Below are 18,871 nucleotides of genomic sequence, written 5' to 3'. Positions count from 1 at the left end.
ATCAGAAAAATTGCTAAAGATATATATACCAGTTCAAAAATAGAATTTTATTTTGAAGACTGATTAGTGAGATAACCTTTTTAGAAGTACTTAGTGGAAAAAGTTAAAATATATGGCATAGTGTTTTATACTAAGATTATTGTTTCTATTTTGTATAATTTCATGCCTGATTAGACTAATCCATTCAGTAATTCCAGGAATACTGAACGAAAAGAAACTATAATAGCTCAAAAAAAAAAGTTAACTAAATTTGAAAGAGAGTGCAAAAAGGTTGATACAGCATGAAAAAATGTTAAAAAATTAGAAATGAAAATAAAGTAAATGCAAGAAATGAAATTATGGAGAAGATAAAAAAAATAAGATTCAAGTTTATGTTTTTTTTAAAAAAAGGCATGAATAAATGTAATCAAAAAGAGAAATGGGGTATTAAAATAAATGGAATTGATTCGTGCTGACTAAATTGTAACTATTTGGAAAGTTATTATTAGAAGCAACCTAAAGAATCAGTGTTATAAGGCAGATGTACCCCTTTACAGATGTTACATGTTAAAATTGAGGTACAGGATGTAGTTTAGAAGATAAGTGATGTCTCAAGACCAAAACGTCCTTGAGATGGACAAAATTAGAACGACTTTAAGCATTGGGCCTAAAAATCAGTAAATATCAGACTAATTAGTAGAGTAACCTAACACAACGCTTAGTACGCACATGCAAACCTGTAACATTATCCAAAGGACAATGAGGAAGAGGAGAAGCCTTCGCCAAAAGACCCCCAAAAGAAGACTGAAGACCCCCTAACAACAAGTGAAGCATGTGCTGTGAAGGAAAGTGACGTAAAGTCAGAAAAATTTGAAATAGGAGGTGTTACTTCAGTCTCTCTCTTCTTTGCTTTTTTTGGGCTTTGTTCTTTGTGGATATGACTTTCTATATTCTCCCAGCCTCCTCTGGGCTGAATTCTCTGTGAATACAGTTCTTTATAGTCTCCCAGCCTTCTCTGGGCTGAATTCTCTTTAAGATACAATTTTCTCTTACTCTCCAGCCTCCTCTGGGCTGACTTTTCTGTAGATATAGTCTCTTTTTAATTCTCCAGCCTCCTCTGGGCTGAATTCTCTTGGGATCCTCCCTCGTGGGGAGTTCTCTTTATCTCCGTCTTCGTCACTCGAAGAAAGCTCTCGGACTTATTAGGTTCTGATTTCTCGGGTTTATTAAAGGATTTTTACAGAACTTGGCAGGTCCATCTAGACTAACTGCACAAGCTCAAATCGCCATGGCCTGGCTTATTTTGTTCTAATGATACAAAATGGCCTCGAACCATGCGGCCTTTTCACTCTTATACTAATTTCTATCCTATTAACTACTGACACGTATATTGTTATCATACTTTAACAAATAAGTTTTCTATATCTACTAACGTAATTAAAAGTGCGACTAACTCTAAACTAATTACATTCTGTGTTTTTATAAACTGCAGAAGCATGGAGAAGAAGGAAGAAGAAGGACTAAAAACTACACCCTTTTTCCTCCATCTTTACTCCATGTGTGGAACCTTCTTAAAACTTATACTTTCACCTCTGTGTCAAAAAAACTATTTTTCTACTTTTTATTTAATCTCTTACAAGCTCTGGCTTATTCAGGGATATTTGGAAGCCTTTTTATCAGTATTATATACAATTGATGTATTTTTAAGAGAATTACACAAGCAGAGAAATATTCCTGCATTTCTAGACTCCTACAGGAGGAAATTTACAGGAAGCATTAATGAATATGTATAAGCATACACTATATCAGTTTAGCCTGAAGTGCTTTGCTCTGTACATGAGGCAGGGTGAGGAACCCGTACCCCGGTCGGTTTTGCTTATGCTTTAATCATACTTAATTACTGGCAAATATATATATAAATTGTAATTTTTTCCTAAATGATATTCTTTTACTAAACTGTATTCTTTTATTATACCAAATTACTATTCCATTTACTAAATTGTATTCATTTTTAATTAAACTGCCATTAACCCAAGGGACCTAGTTGTCAAAATTGTAATTTCATTGATCACAACCGGCGAGGCGGCGGCGGAGCTCGGAGGCGGCCCCGGCCATCGCAGGTGGGAGCCGCGCTCGGTTCTGCGGGGGCTCGGGGCTCGCTGCGGGCCCGGGAGGGGGCGGCAGGGGGCTGTGGCGGGTGGCTTGTGCCGTGGCCGGCCCGTGTTGGCCCTGGGCTGAGGGCGCTGCGGGAGCGGCTGCCCGCGGTCTCCTTGCCGCTGGGGCCTCGGCAGGAGGCGGTGGCGGAGCAGCGCTGGCTCGTCCCGCTTCGTGTCGGGAGGCCGGAGGTGGCTGCGCTGTGCCCGGGACGCTGCGCTGGGGCCGCCTCCGAGCTCCGCCGCCGCCTCACCGGGCTCCGGCCGCTGCTGCCGCCGCTGCCGGGCCCGCACAGACGCTCCGGCAACGGCGGCTCTCCTGCCCCACGGCCGCCCTGGGGGCGCCAGCGGGGCCGGGCTTGTCCCCGCTCTGCCCAATCAGCGCGCGCCAGAGCCATTAGTGACGGCAGAAGCAGCCAATCGCAGCCAGCGGCGGGCTCTGCACACGGCACGGACTCGCCTGCCTTGGGCTGAGCTCCGCCATTTCTCGTTCGCCTGGGCTGAGGAGCGGCCCCGGCGCTGGGCCCGGCCCGGGCAGGAGGCCAAGGAAGCGCCGCTGCGCTGAAGCGCCGGGAGCTCGGGGTGCCCGGGAGCTGAGGGCGCTGCGAGCTGGGGGTGAGTCCGGGATGGAGCAGGGCTATGCCGGAGCGAGGCCAAAACTGTGTGACTCTCCTTCCTGTCCCGGGCTAGGAGCAGAACATGCAAGGAAAGGCTCGGGGGTCTGGATGAGGGTGGGGACAGTTCAATCCTTGGTCACGGGCACAGCACACCTGACTTGGGGAAATTAATTGAATTTATTGTCCAACATGTCAGGACAAGAAAATGAGAAGCAAAGTAATTCCTCCGGAAATCCATCTTCCCCCAGCTCTCCCTCCTTCCCGGGCTTAACTTTGTGCCCCTCTCCGTCCCCCTCCCCGCCCAGAGGCACAGGGATGGGGGTCACAGTCAGGTCATGTCAGTGCCTCCCCCTGAGGGACAGGAATCCTTGTCCTGCTGCAGCCTGGGGTCCCTGCCAGGGGCCAGAGTCCCTCAGGACCAGGCTGCTCCAGCGGGGATCGCCAGGGGGATCCCCGAGTCCGGCCAGGAGCCACTTCCATGGCTCTGCAGGGGCTTCCCCCGGGCTCGGGGCCTCTCTCAGGCACCCCCTGCTCCGGCCCGGCCTCATTGCCCCCCTCACCCCCCCATGCAGCGAGTGCCCAGGCAGGGAGATGCACGATTTTCACGGGGCTGAATCTTGGAGTTTCTGAGCTTTATTGGGCTAAATTTTGGTGATTTTTTCTTTTTTTTGTGGGGGCTGAATCTTTGTATTTTGGGGGGATATCAGATTTTTGGTGTTTTGGAAGTTTTTGATCTGTCTTTGTTAGCATTCAGGAAAACACAGAATTGTAGATTGACTGTATGCAGGTGCTTTATTGAAGCGCGCACGAACTAGGGGTATCAGCAACCCAAATCTAGCTCCACCGTCTTTGTTCAAAGTGCACATATTTCTACAATTTCAGCTGTAGCAGTAATCACTGTAACAACCTTATCAATATTGCTTCATTAATATTGGTTGATTAACTTTATCTATATTGCTTCATGAGATTTAGCTCATCCTTGTATGAACATGTCCGAATCTTATCTCTGGGTGGGTATCTTGGAGACCCCAAGTACCAGTTCCCGTTACCGTAAACATTTCAGCTTGCTAGTCCATCCCTAATACCAAGCATTCTTGTGGCCTACCTCTACAAGATTTTAAGAAACATTTTCAGAAACATTTAGCCCCATAGTAACATATTTCATCCCTTTGAAAGTATTTCACTTTACTATAATAAGTGTAATGCTTTCACTATATACAGTCCTTTTTCTGAGTTTATACTTGATGTTCATCTTCGAATCCATTGCTGTCGTAAGCGTTGTTACACTCTGGAGGACTTGGAGATGACAAATGCGGATGTGGATCTCTGTCCCGTGTCAGCGCCTTTATTATCTTCTGGTTCCAGGATACTCTTTTCTTTATCTCTCCTTTCAGAACTGCACAGATTAACCAGATTGCTAAGAACACAATTAGTAGGATTATCAGACTCTCAAGAATAGATTTGATCCAGGAACTCACATTCCATCCCAACCCTTCAAAAATTTTATCTACCCAACTTGTGGTCAGATCTTCCCTCTCTTTCTGTGCTTCCTGTTCTATTTGTTTTAATTGATTAATGTCATGTTCTACATCTGCAGTTCCATTTGGGATGTGGATGCTGCAGTGATCAATTTGTCCTTTTAGGTACCCGCATACTCCGTGTTCTTTCAACAATAACATATCTAAAGCCAATCTGTTTTGCAGGGTCATTTTAGTTGTGGCTTGTAATTGTACATTTAGCTCTCTAAATCCCTCTTTGGTAACTCTTGCCAATCTTTCTACCTGGCCTGTAAGTTTGTACAACATCTTTCTATTGTTATAATTTGCTATTGGACCAAACAAGGATTCCAGAGCCCACTCAAATTTTACACTACTGGAGGGTTCCTGCCATCTTTCTTCATCTTCAGTTTTGTTCTCCTGAACTTCTCGTCTCATCCTTATTTGCAGAAGTTCAGCTCTCCCTTGAATGGGGACCTTTTCCAAATTGGGCATAAGGTGGGGAGGCCTAAAGTAATCTCTTTTACTTTTTCACCTACAGGCAGATGTGTTGTCCAAGTGCCATCGCTTGCTGCCCATCCAAATTGGCCTGGACTCTGAATTGTACTTGTGCTCCATATTACCTTTTGGATCACTTGTCCTATCTTGTCATTTATTTCACCTTGTTTATGTTTGATTCCTCTGCAGGCACATCCAATTTGCAGAGCTACCACGAGTGGTGGCATTTGTTTTATTTCTTCATCATCAGAAGTACAGTCCTAAGTTCTGTTCCATACCCACCAATTGACTTTGTCTGCCTCCATTCTACTACTGGTTGCAGTGTTCCATACCCCTGGATCTGTTTCACTTTCAGAGCCTTCCCACTTAATGCACCAAGGGCTATCTGCCATAGATTGGAATTTCTGAAGCACACTCATTGACCATGCACTGTCCCAAGCTCCAGCCCGATCTTTTCCTTCCTGTCCTTCACACTTCCATTTCAACACAGGAATCTTTTCTTTAATAACTTTTGCTAGCTTTTCATAACACCATCCATAATTCCCTAATCTCCCATACCAGCCTAGTTTTGGTTCATACTTTCCTCCATTTTCATGACAATCCCATCTAGATGAGTACTTTGGCTTCACAGCATTTTCAAACACTGTCTTATTTGGGTACTCGTAATCTATTTGCAATACACAACTCACATTTTCATTTTTATTCTTTTGTATTTCAGGAAATTTTGATGTTATAATTCCCCAATTTATTTGGTCTCCTGCTGCCTTTGGTATTGGCAGACAGGCAGTTATTTTGCTGCTGTTTTGCATGTTGGCAAAATCTTGAATTAATGCAATCATCCCATTTTCTGCCTGAATAGTATTAGAGACTTTTATCACTTGTGTTTCTGGCTGCACCCCCACATCCCTCTTCATTCTCAAATGAAGAGTTGTCAGCTGATACTTTTGCATTTCACATCCCAAGGTAACTTTGATTCCAACTGATGGCCCTAAAGGCCATAAAATAATCACCATTACAGTCACTAGCAACCTAGACACTTGAAACAATCAAACCCGCTTTATCTGCAGCTTTGTCGGCCCTACAGTTTGTGCAGTCCACAGTGCAGGGGAAACCTTCTTCACTCTGGTGTAATGTATGCAGGGATCCAGTCCAGCTCCTTTGACTGCTGTCAAGGTAGTTAACAGTACCTGATAGGGTCCATTCCACCTTTCTTTTAATGGTTCTTCCTTCCAGCTTTTAACGTACACTTCATCTCCCGGGGGGATGTCATGAACTGGATTCTCAAGAGTCAGCGGCCTGTTCCACACAAGGGTGCTCCGAAGTTGAGCTCGAGCTTTTCCAAGAGACAGAACATAATTCTACACCTCTTGCTTCCCTGTAACATGTACATTTGGATTAGGTTCAGGGGATTCATATGGTTTCCCATCCAATATCTCATAAGGACTGACTGACATCCCGCTTCTAGGCTTTATCCGAATCCTCAGCAGTGCTATTGGTAAAGCTTGTGGCTGCTGCAATTTAGCCTCTTGGCATATTTTGCCGATTTGCCTCTTCAGTGTCTGATTCATCCTCTCTACCTGTCCACTGGATTGGGGTCTCCATGGTGTATGGAGATGCCAAGCTATTCCCAGTAACCTACTCACCTCCCTCACTACTGTGGCTGTGAAATGTGGGCCCCTATCTGATGATATTCCTAGAGGCACCCCAAATCTTGGAATGATTTCTTGCAGTAACCACTTGACTGTCTCCTTTGCTTGATTTGTGCGACAGGGAAGAGCTTCTGGCCATTGTGAAAATGTGTCAACCCCTACCAATAGATATTTGTATCCTCGAGTTCTTGGTAATTCTACAAAATCTACTTGCCAATAATCTCCTGGTTCTACTCCTACCCGAATTCTTCCTAATTGTGCCTGTCGTCTAGCCACTGGATCGTTCTTTAAGCAAATTTCACATTTTGATATTACTGATTTTGCCATTGTTAACATCTGTACTGAAATTAAACTTTGTTTTAACAATTTCACCAATGCCTCTGCACCCCAATGACATTTGTTATGCTTAATTTGTAGAACTTCTCTCATTATCAAGGGGGGTACCACTGCTTGTCCCTGTGTAGTCACATACCACCCTTCTGAATTCTTCTGTGCATTCAGTGAGTGTCCCAATTTCTCATCCTCTATTGAATATTTTGGTTCTGGGGGTAAATTGAATTGAGATACATTAGTTTTTAAAGGTATCAATGCCATTGCAGTTTGCGCTTCTCGAGCAGCTTGTCGGGCTGTCCAGTCTGCTTTCTGATTTCCCTCATGAATTTTGGAGTTTCCTGATTGGTGAGCTTTGCAGTGCATGATTGCTACTTGCTCCGGCTTTTATACTGCTTTTATTAATTGCAGGACTGCATCTTGATGTTTAATGTGTGTGTCTTGAGGAGACAGCAGTCCTCTTTCTTTCCCCAGTGCCCTGTGTACATGCACCACTCCAAAAGCATGTTTTGAATCAGTCCAGATATTTACTTTGTTCCCTTCACTCATCTCTAATGCCCTGGTTAAAGCAACCAGTTCTGCTCATTGGGCAGATGTGTTTGCTGGCAAGGCCTTTGCCTCCACCACTGCACCTGTTGTTGTTATCGCATATCCAACGTAACTGGTCCTGTTCTCCACAAAACTGCTTCCATCTGTAAACAGCTCCAGTCTGCCTGTTCCAGTGGGACATCTTTCAAATCTGCTCTGGCTGAACAGGTGTGTTCTATCACTGCCACACGATCGTGTTCCAGTGGGCCTTCTTCAGTTGTGGTATCTAGGACTCATACCATCATTTTGCCATCACTACGACCCACACACACATAAAAAGAAAAACTACAAAGCAATCAAATATTTTCTTTTTCTTCTCCTAGGACTAAAAACTGATTCTCAGACCACTGCCCAAATAGAACCAACAATATAGAAGTAAAAGTATTACGAAAAATTGTTCTAACAGTGTAATCTTTTCACTGAAACTATGAAAAGCAAAAACTCTCCAATGATGTCTTATATAAATGAGGCATTACTTAATTCTGGCCAGAATGTGCAACAGGAATAATTTCATGCACACTCAGGCTGGGTGTGTAGAGAAAATGATTCCATGACACATGAGTTTGACGAGATTTTCCTAAATTTATACACTCTGACCCCGTAGAAATCCCTTGGTTTAATGTTCATTGGTTTGAAGGTGTGGAGTTGTTAGGATTTGGTTTCCTGTTGCAGCCGGATTTCTGTGCCTGTGATGTGAATTAGGTGGGCACTCCTGGATTTCCTGCTCAGCCTTTTCCAGACCAGGTGTCTCCAGCTGTGCCTGGGGCAGTGTCTGGGGTGGATGTTGGTTGATGTTTGCTGCTGGGTGTTGATGTTTTGTTGATGGTCGTTATCTTGGGGGGGAATCTTTTGGCCTGTTCCCAGTCTGTTGAGATGTTAAATACATCTCTGCTGAGTGCTGGCAAAGAAACATTAAAATTCCTTTCCCCAAGACAAAAGGCAAACCTAGTGTGAGCAGAGAAATAAGATTTGAAGCCATTTTAAAGTTGGTCTATTTTGGCAGCAGCTAATCCCAGGCAGGGCAGAGTGTGAGTGTAATTGAGAGGCAGAGTGGAATTGTCCCGGTGCCTTCCCCAGCAGCTGTGGCGAGGGCAGGCACAGAAAGGGCTGAAGCTGCAAGAGTGAGAGCAAGGATTGTCCCGCAGTGGCTGGAGATGGCAAAGGAGGGTGGCCAGGCCGAGGATTTGAGCAGAGGATCTGTGGGCAGGCCCAGGGGCTTCCCCCGCTGGGGAGCCCTGGCTGCTGCTGCGTTGCCTTCAGTGCAGGCTCAGGGGTGGCCTGTTTAATATTCCCTTCCAATTCAGATTTCTGAGTCTGGAAGAGCCATGGCTGGGGCATCAACCATTTTATTTTTTCATTTTGTTTTGTTTTCTTTCATATGTCCACCCATAACATTGAGGCTATCTGGGGGTAAAAAATTCACAGAATGTTCTGGCTAAAAGAGAGAATCCTCAATCCAGCTCCTACAATTCCCTGTTAATTTTAAGAATTGTACCAGCTCTATTTTAGTCTAGGGAAATATTATTTCTGAGATTCCCTGAACCCTCTCTGAGTCAATACAAGACAAAACTTCCATCAAAATAGTTCCCAAATATTTAAACATTTTCTCCACCATTTGCTTATTTTTTTTCAGATACTCTAAGCTGCTTTTTCGCCTGAAAATGAAGCCATTTCACAGAGGCTACCTCTACCTCTTCTTCTTGTTTTTCTGACTGGATCAAGTCATCCACATCCTGCATTAAGCCAGTCCCTGGGGGTGAGGTCAATTCCTTTGATATTTCCTGCAAGGCTTGCCCCAATCAGGCCGGTGCTTCCGTGTATCCCTGCAGAAGGACCGTCCATGTCTTGAGCATTTTCCCTTCTACCTCTTGTTGCCAGCCCAAGGCAGAATTCAGTTTGCATCCTCTGGAAGTGGGCAGATCCCCAGAAAGCATCTTTTGCATCAAGTTGTGAATGGCAGCAGTGTGAGGAGGGCCCCTGGTTGAGGATGGTGTAAGGATCTGAGCCTGTGGGGTGCCTCGGTTTCATCATCTCATTTCTTCTTCTTGGGTCCTGCAGCATTCTGTGGATTCCATTGGATTTCTTGTTTGGCAGGATAGGAGCATTCTAGGGAGCCATCCCTGGCTCCCCAAGCCGTGCCTTGAGCAGGACTCCCAGACAGGCTGTGAGCCCTTCCTTCCCTCCCTTGGAACAGGGGATTGCTTTTCGACACCTCTTGTCCTGGTTGCTTGAGGGAAATTTGGAGAGGCTCCATATCTAATTTTGCCAATTTCCCTGGGGCTGCCCACACTTGTGGGTTCACTCCAGTCTAGGCTCTGCCAGACATTTGACACAGAGGTAGAACAGAACCAGCCTCTGTTTCTCCTTTTGCAACATTAATTTTCATTCCCCATTTAGCCATCAAATCCCTTCCCAATAAATTACAATCACAATTGTGAGCAAATAAAAATGCTCCTGCATTTCAAACCCATCCCCAACATCTGCTAATAGTGGCTTAGTAAAACACACCCACTCATATTTCCCACTTAGTGCCTTAATAATTTAAATATTCCCTAACAATTTTCCCCCCTTAGGTGTAAGATTGTGAGTGGATGGAGAGGCCCCTGTGTCCATCAGGAAAGGTCTCCTCTGGATCCAGAGCCACCCTGGATGTTCCCAAGGGCTGCAGTGTGGTGGGTCCCTGGTGGAATGGGAGCTGTGACACCGCTAAGAATCCGTGTCCATCAAGGGCTGGACTTGCTGGTGCTGAGGGTGCTCCTGTCTGTGCTTGCAGTGTCCTTGTGCCCTGCAGCTGGAAGGCTGATTCCTTGCCAGGGGCTGTTTGGGTGGGCTGTCCCCTGGCCAGGAGGGCAATGCCTGTGCCAGGTGCTTGTGGCCGAGGGTGTCCCCTGGGTGCTGGGGCCCCCTTGGGCCCTGGGCTTGATCCCTCAGGGGCTGTAGGAACTGTGCCATGGCCTTTGCCTTCAGCTTGGCCTTTTGCTCATCCCTTGCTGCATTCAGCTGCTGAGCCTTTGGGAGCAAGTGCTGCAGGGGCTTCTTGTGGCCCTGCTGCAGCCCCCCTCAGTGCCTGTGGGTGCTCATCCTGTGGCAGCTGCTGAGCTTTCTGCAAAATCCTTCCTTTCTCCAGGGACCCAGCACAAAATGCTTAAAAGATCATCTGGATCCTTGCAGGTCTAATCCCCATTTCTGAGCTGTTCCTTCCTGGTGCTGGCTGTGCTGAGGCTCCCCTCCCCAGCCCGTATCCCAGAGCCGGTCCCTGTCCTGCCGCAGTGTCCAAAGGCGGCCCCCCCGGCGGGCAGGGCCGGCAGCTCCACGGGGCCGGGCAGCGGCCGGGGCGTCCCGCAGCCTCCTGGGGGCCGGGGGCCACTGCCGGCCCTGCCCGGGGGGTGCTGGGGTCAGGCAGCGCCCGGCGCTGAGCCCCGGCTGCCCCACAGCCCCGGCCCGGCCCCACAGCTCCCCACAGGCCCCCAGCCCGTGCTCCCGGTGCCGCAGCTCTGCGCCCGCTCCTGCCGCTCCCAGCTCAGAGAAACCCCCTGAAATCCTCACCTCCTTCTTTTCCTGTCCTGGAAAACTGGGATACAAAGGATCTGAGTCAGCTGGCAAATTCTGAGGATAAGACCCTTCTGAAAAACATCCCAATCCTCAGTATTTTTCTCTTCCTCTTCTCTTCCATCATCTTTTTTCTTACCCCATAGATTGCTCCTGCTGCTTCTTGCCTTAAGCACATTCCTGCACACTCCCCTTTAGCCAATCCCTTCCCAGCACACCAACACCATCCATCCCCTGTTGTCTAAATCCCTTCTGGACTTCTCTTATTGCCCCCCTGGGTGTCCATGTCCTTAATTCCCTCTGGGAGAATGTGCAAACGACCTCCACATGCTCCCAAGGGACCCTTGAGAGATATTTTGGGACCCTCATCCCTTTGTCCTGGATGCCCTTCTAACATTCCATTTTCTCCCCTCAATGGTCCTACCTGGATCCCACTTGTGCCCCCCCGGGCCTTGGCGCCCCCCTTGAGGGGAATTTGGGGAGGTGGGAGGGGGGAGCGCCAAGGCCGGGCCCCCCCGCGCTGTGGTGGCGGGAGCGGCTGCAGTGGGGAGCGAGTGCGGGCGGAAGCGGCCGAGAGCCCAGCGCTGCCCCGGGCCGAGCTGGCCCAGCTCCATCCGTGCCCCTGCGGTGGGATGCTGTGGGACTGGGGGGGAAGAGGGAGGCGGCAGTGGGTGCTGGGCCTGGGGGCAGGAGGAGAAGGGAAGGAGAAGCAGGCTTGAGGAACAAAATGGGCATAGGATGCACGTGGGAGAAGGTGGGATTATGCGGGAGAAGTAGGAGGAAGAGGAGTGTGAGGAAGAGTACGGCCACAGTAGGAGGAGCAGGAGCAACAAGAGGAAGAAACACAAGGTTCCACCCTCCCTGTATGTGCAGTCCCAGGAGTGTTGCCATGCCCACAGTCAGTTGGTGACTGGACAGGGTGATCCATAATTTTCAGTGGGCTGAATCTTAGTGTTTCTGAGATTTATTGGGCTAAATGTTGCTGGTTTGCTTTTTTTCAGGGGCTGAATCTTTGTATTCTGGAGCGGGTTTTGCCTGAATTTGATGTTTGGGTAGTTCTTGATCTTTGTTTTGATGTTTGGAGGATGTTTGGTCTGGATGTTGGTGTTTTGGTTTGTTACAGACACAAGATGCCAAATGACTTTCTGAGATGAACTTGGGCAAGGAGGAACCCCCAGCCCAAGGCCCTCTCCTCTCTTTTTTTCCTCCTAACCAGGAATTTTCATTCCCAAACTGTGTCCAGATGGAAGAGGAAGAGGAAAAGCCCCAGAGATCCCGCACAAGGAGGGGCTGCAAGCCCAGCCCAGGGAGCTGCGAGGAGGAAAGATCCCCCCAGTGCCAGGAACACGGCCAGAGATCCAGCCAGAGCTCAGAGCTGGGGGAGAAGCCCCACAAGTGCTTGGAATGTGGGAAGGGTTTCAGGTACAGCTCCCACCTGATCCAGCACCAGGTGATCCACACTGGGGAAAAGCCCTACGAGTGTGGGGAATGTGGGAAGAGCTTCAGCTGGAGCTCCACCCTGAGGAATCACCATATGATCCACACTGGGGAACGACCCTATCAGTGTGGGAAATGTGGGAAGAGCTTCAGAAATATCACTGAACTGATGAGACACCAAGTGATCCACACAGGGGAACGGCCCTACACCTGCTTGGAATGTGGGAAGAGCTTTGGGAGGAGCTCCAGTCTGAGAAACCACCAGCGCATCCACACTGGGGAGAGGCCCTACGAGTGTCCTGAGTGTGGGAAGAGGTTTCAGACCAGCTCTGATGTCCTCGTACATGAGCGGATTCACACAGAGGAGAGGCCCTTCCGCTGCCCCGACTGCGGGAAGGGCTTCAAGCACACTTCCCACCTCATCAGTCACCGGCGCATCCACAGTGGGGAGAGGCCCTACGAGTGTCCCCAGTGTGGGAAGAGCTTCTCCAGGAGCTCTCACTTGACCAAACACCAACGGAGGCACCAGTAAGGGAAGCCCTGCGAGTGCCCCGAGTGCGGGAAGAGCTTCGTGCGCTGCTCCAGCTCCATCCCCCATGGGAGGATCGGCGTTGGATGATCCCCAGTGACCCCCGTTGGGCAGAGCCCTGGTGATCCGTGGTCCTGGTGATCTGTGTTGGGAAGACACCTGGCTGGGAGGCTCCACATCTTCCTGGCTCCCTGTGGGCACCTGGATCAAAGCAGGGGAATGAAAATCCAACAGGATACAGATAAACAATGGGAATGCCTTGAGGAGAGTGGATTTGTTGACTTTAAATCCTAGAGAACCTTTTTCCGTCACCTCAGGAGCTCTGCGGGCAGAGAAAATGGGGTGACATGGAGCTTGGGAGCCCTGGAGGGGAGCACACACGCTCTGGGGGAGGGAGGACACAATCCCCAGTACCCCCCTCACCTTCTTCCTCAGGTAGAAGCCAAGCCCCAGCACCAGGAAGACAAAGCCCAACAAGGAGCCCCCAATGCCCATCAGCATCTTGCTGTGGGCAGCATTTCACGGCATCCCTGGGGCATCTGCTAGATTCAGGTCCCCCAAAACCTCTCACAGACACCCCAAGCCTCTTCAAAGACCCTTCAAGTCTCCCCCAGCCTGCCCAGGACCCTCTGAAACCTCCTTTGTAGTCACTAATTTTAAAAAATGAAGAATTTTAGAAAAATTGGAGATCTTAGCTAGAGATAGGCCTTGCTGGAACTAGTTAGAGTTAGTGATTAAGTGAGAAGCAGGATTTGAGATAATGAATCTTAGACTTAGGTAAAAAATTACTTTTCATTGTATGTGTGTTCAGCTGTACTTATAATGAGAAAAGAGAAACTGATCAACGGGTTCAGGAAGATCACAGACCTTACATCTGGAAACCCATTTAAAAGTCACAAGGGAGAAAATTTGAGTTGTACCAAATGTCATTTGTAATGTCAACCATTGTAAAGGTAGAAAGGTGAGAGTTAGGAAGAGCAGTTTTCCTTCATCTCTTGATGACCTCTCCTCGCCAAAATGACTCCGTCCTCAAATTAGGGAGCCCACCACATAGGCATAATGACATTTTAAAAACATTACCATTCATTTTTATCTGAAGTGGGGAATGGGAAGTGTTAGCATTATAAATATGTATTCATATTTTGGATATTCAAGACTTTTGTGAATAAAAACACACTGGAATCTTTTGTCAACTTGCAGTGCGTATTAAGGGGTGACTCCCACACTCGCCCAGTGCTGTGATTAAACATCCACTTTGTAACTTTAAACTGTTGGAGAGGTTTTTTGTCCATTAACAGATTGATATTGATACTGGATCAATATTGCTAGTTTGGTAAATCACTGCCAGTCTCTTCCCAGCCTCCCCAGGACCCACCAGAGCCCCTCCTGTTCCTCTCAGGATCCCACAGCCCCCTCCCAATTTCTCCCCACTGCCCCAGGACCCCCACACCCTCTCCCAGTCCCTTCTCAGCCCCACCAGGACTCATCAAGACCCCTCCCAGTCTCTTCCCAGCACAACCAACCTCATCCCAATCCCTGCTTTCCAATCCCAAATCTCCTTCCATCCCTTCCAGACTCACTCAAATCCCTCCCAGTGACACTCAGCACCCCCAAACTCCCTCCCAGGGTCCACGGGGACCCCCAGAACCCCATCCCACCCTCCCCAACATCCTTCAAAACCCTTCTCAGCTATTCTTGACCTGCAAACCCCTCTTCCAGTTTAAACCAGTCTAGCTCCCAGTTCCTCCCAGCAGGAGCTGCTGGCCCTGGGAGCAGCTCAGCTGGATGTGAGCAGGGGAGAAATCCATCAGGGAGCAGAGCAGGCGGCCGGGGCCGGGCTGGGAGCTCGAGGGCACCAGCGAGATGGCCACGATGGGGGCACTGGGAGAGAGTGGAGATGAGTGGGATGAGCTGAGGGAGAACTGGGAGAGATGGGAGACGAGTGATGTGGTGTTGGGGGGGACCGGGAATGGACTGGGAGGGACTGGGGTGGCACTGAAAGAGATGAGAGTGGATACTGGGACACTGGAAGAGAGTGTGGAGGTTGGGGAGTGAAGTGGGAATGAACTCGGAAGAGACTGGGAATGGCTAAAAAGGAGTGGGAGTGACTCTGGGGCCTCTGGGCGGGACTGTGTTGGCACTGGGCGGGACTGTGGTGGCACTGGGAGGGACTGTGGTGGCACTGGGAGGGACTGTGGTGGCACTGGTTGGGACTGGGAATGAAGTGCGCGGCACTGGGAGGCCGAGTCCAGCGCGGGGCTCTCGGCTCTGTGGATCTGCCCGGCAACTGATGAGTCATCAGAGAGACGCGCTCTGATTGGCTGAGGAGCGGCAGATCCACGGAGGGGCGAGATGGACATGGAGGGTCACTGGGAGAGGCTGGGATGGACTGGGAGAGCCACGGGAGCCACTCGGAGGGACAAGAGGCCCCCGGGATGGGCAGAAGGAAAGCTGAGGGCTCTGGGGTGATTCCCAGGGTGGTTTGGAGGGACACGGCCGGGCCCCTCTCTGTGTCCCGCGAGAAGCGGCCCGGACAGAAAAGTTCAGGAGCGGGAGGAGGTGTTTCTCAAGATTGATTTTAATCCTCATTCTCCTGGTCTGATTTGCTCAGTCCTATGTTCTGTTCATTTCCCCATGTCGGGCTGTTGTGCCCCTGATGGTGATCCCTGAGTGACCTCTCCCTGCCCTTGTCCCGACCCACGAGGACTTGGATTTGGTTCAGTTCAGTGGAATTCATGGTGATTTGAGGGGAGCTGGAGCAAAGCAGCTGGAAAGCACAGTGGGCTTGACAGGGACTGAACCAGGGCAGGAGTTGGGGCTGTCTCGAGTGAGCTCTCACAGTGTGATCCTTCATGGGGTCTTTCTAAGGGAATTTTGTTGAAGTTTGACATTGATTCTTAAAAAGCAGAGTCACAAGTGAAGCTCCGCTTTCACCTTGAAATGAGGGGATGGAACGTGGGCACTGGGACTTCCGTAACCTCAAGTTGTTCCTTGATACTGGACACTTTAGCTTTGGCAATCTGAAGCCCTTCAGCAGCAATGTCTCTGCCACCCCCTGGTTTCTGGCTCAGACCCAGCTCGGAGCTTGGACAAGGTCTGGGCTTTGTCCTCTTGAGCTTCGGGAGCCTCCCGGGAAGCACCAGCCCTCCCCAGCCCACCCTTGGTAGGACTTTTTCTTTTCTCTCTGCTGACGATTTTATCCCCAAAACTGCCGTGGGAACGTTGTATCCAAGCACATCCTCCAGCGCTGCACTTTCCTTCTGTGAATTCCCTGTGCAGGGAATGTGTCTGTGCTTTTCCCTGCTCTGTTCACTGACAAACAAACCTGAGCCCGTGGGACTGTCAGAGCTCCTTCATGCAATGAAATCAAGTTGTGTTGATCATGGCATGTTCTGGAGGAGCTTTTCTTGGTGTGTCTTGTGCTGCTGGAAATGACACAAGAGCCAGGAGGGAACAGAAGCTGCTGCTGCCCGTTGGCTCAGGGCCAGGGAACCAAGTTGTGCTCCCGTGCAGTTGGGCCCTGCTGGAAGCAGAGCCGCCTTTCCCTTGAGCAGCTCAAGCTTGTGACAGCTCCAAACAGGAAACCTCAGCAGAAAACTCTTCCTCCAAACTCAGCTGCTTTCCCTCCTGCAGCTGTTTGGGAAAGAGCCTCAAAGCACAGACTCTGCTGGGAGCCATTGGTGCATTTCCTCCCTCCCGGCAGCAGCAGCAGCTCCTGAGCCCTTCACGGGCTCCTGTCCCTTCACAAACCCTTCAGCTCCCTTTGAACTCTCAGCAGCCACGAACATATGCATTTCTTTCATATTTAAGCTGCATTTAAACTTCTCTTTTTCTCTCCTCTCTATCCTTTTAATCTCCTCTTTATCTCCTTTAATCCCGTCAGCACCAGTAGGATGGGGATGGAGTCTTGGGGTGGGTGTGGGATGAACTGAGGATCCAGCAGAGAAGGGCAAGGCAGAGGGGAGAGGACTCAGCCAACCCTTCTCCTGCTCTCTCCTCCCCCAGGGTGCAGCTAAAGCAAGTCAGACTGGAAAGGATCCCACAAATGCTGTGTTCTCCTCCCTCTGAGCTTGGCTGGGGATCCTCAGCTTCAGCCTGGTGCAGTGGCTGAGATTCGCTAATTTGAGTTTTTTGGCTAATGCACTAAATAATGTGGTGGGTTTAGCGCTGGCTGAAATCTCCAGGGCACTTACTCATTTCTCACTGTGAGATATGGATTAGGAGAAGAGCAAAATAGGCTTAAAACTTAGAAGGAATAAAGAAACTTTATTAACTGGAGTACAAGAATAAGAAACCAGAATAAAACTTTCAGAACACCTTTCCTCCCCCTGAATAACTTTTTTTTGTTTTATCTGACATTGTCGAGATAAAACTTGTGATTTTAAAACAATATTAATTATGCAGTAGTTTTTATTAGATTTTGTTATGTCATGGAGACTTTTTTACAAGGAACAGGTTTTTTGTGGTTTTTTATTTTTACAAATACAATTTTACAATTTTGCTATTGTGACGTTTTTCTCATTTTTACAGCCCTCTGAGAGGTGTGTCTATGGGTTATGAATTCATGGGATGTTATTTTAAGGATGAGTTGTTTGAAGGCAAATGTTTTCTTCATCTGTTTTTGTGATCATCTCTGGGAACAGAAGTTTTCTTCTTCTCTCCCTGGGGGCAACCGGTTTTTATTGTTTTTATTTATTTATCTGTTCAAACTTTTTATGGGATTACAGTTATTTTAACATTTGGTTGGTTTCATTAATGGATGTTTTTGTTTAGATTTACAGTTTGAATATTTTTTTATACTTTTTTCATTAATTAAAGGAGATATTTTCATACATCATTGTTTATTTCTATGGCTTTACTAAAAGAATATTTTCGTTTTAATTTACATTTTTTCCTTTTTTTTTCTATCAGAGGTTTGACTTTTTTTTTACTGACTTTGATTTTTTTTATGTTGTTTTTTTGCGTGTTGTTACTCTGTCCTTTTCTGTCCCTGGAGAGATGAACAAGGTTTGTAGGTCTCATCTGTGTATTGAAAGGGTTAATATCTTGCCCAGGCCTGTGGCTGGTTACTCGCTCTGTGCTGGGGCAGCTGCCGGAGCTGTTCCTGCTGGATGATTTTCCCGTGGCTGCACTGGGATCTCAGCAGCCAGGCCAGCACTCAGAGGCCGCTTCCGCTCCCCCTGCCCGGCAGCTTCTGCAGAAACTCAGTGGCAGCAGAATTTCAGCCGAGCCGGGGGCTGGCCCGGCCCGGCAGCGCCGCTGGAAGGGGCTGGGAGGGTTCCCCGGGAAGGGCTCGGCCCCCCGGGAACGGGACCCAGAGGGATTCCCGGGAGGGGCCAGCGCTGCAGCAGAGCCCGGCCCGGCCCCGCCAGGGCCCAACAGGGGCCGGATCCCCGTTACCTGCTCAGGGACAGAAGAAAAACAGAAAGAGGTTCCCAGGCTTGGGTTTTTGAAATGTGGTACTCACAGAAGCAGATCTAATTTTGAATGGTAAAAAACGTTGTCAGTTCTCAGAATGAGCCAAATATTCTCACCCTGCAGAATCTCAATAAGAAGAACCTAAAGCACAGTGGATATCCTGCTGCAGTTTGGTGGTTTTTTTCATTCCTACATAGTCTACATAATGTTTGAAATAAGTAGTGTTATAAATGACTTTCAAATTTCCAAACAATCAATCTAATTAATTGATAAAATACTTTAATAAATTGGAAACAAAATAATAAAAGAATACAATTTAGTAAAAGAATACAATTTAATAAGAAAGATACAATTTAGAAAATATATTCAGGTATATCTATTTCTATATATATGTGCTGTTGAAGAATGGCTCGCTTCTCGAGGCCATAGCTCCTTGGAAGGCCTGCACAACCCTGACTTTGAGCTAGCCTAAGTCCTTGGCCAAATACTGTATCAAAGAAATGAAGAAGACTAAGTGTTAATAAGACAATGAAGAATAAGAATTTAGGATGAGAAATCTGATAAATGTATCTTAACAAGTTTTACTAAAAGGTATCTTATAGAGCTTGGGTGTTATGAGCTGGTCCAA

The 18,871-nt window shown here is 48.1% G+C and overlaps 2 protein-coding genes and 1 pseudogene across 2 annotated transcripts in view; 1 reads left to right on the top strand and 2 right to left on the bottom strand.

The window, feature by feature from the left end:
* The window catches only part of LOC131588627 (zinc finger protein 239-like), a 369,862-nt gene that overhangs the window by 209,659 nt on the left and 141,332 nt on the right, over positions 1-18,871 (bottom strand). The gene's annotated exons all lie outside the window — the stretch shown is intronic.
* Positions 1-18,871, bottom strand: part of LOC131588459 (zinc finger protein 239-like) — an 88,637-nt gene that overhangs the window by 48,025 nt on the left and 21,741 nt on the right. The window lies entirely within an intron of this gene.
* LOC131588524 (zinc finger protein 345-like) overlaps positions 2,614-18,871 on the top strand; it is a 93,135-nt pseudogene continuing 76,877 nt past the window's right edge.

The sequence above is a fragment of the Poecile atricapillus genome, chromosome 26 (assembly GCF_030490865.1).
Source record: "Poecile atricapillus isolate bPoeAtr1 chromosome 26, bPoeAtr1.hap1, whole genome shotgun sequence".
In the NCBI taxonomy this organism is placed as follows: domain Eukaryota; kingdom Metazoa; phylum Chordata; class Aves; order Passeriformes; family Paridae; genus Poecile; species Poecile atricapillus.
Note: the sequence above shows the minus strand (reverse complement) of the source record. Positions and strands in the feature narration are given on the sequence as shown.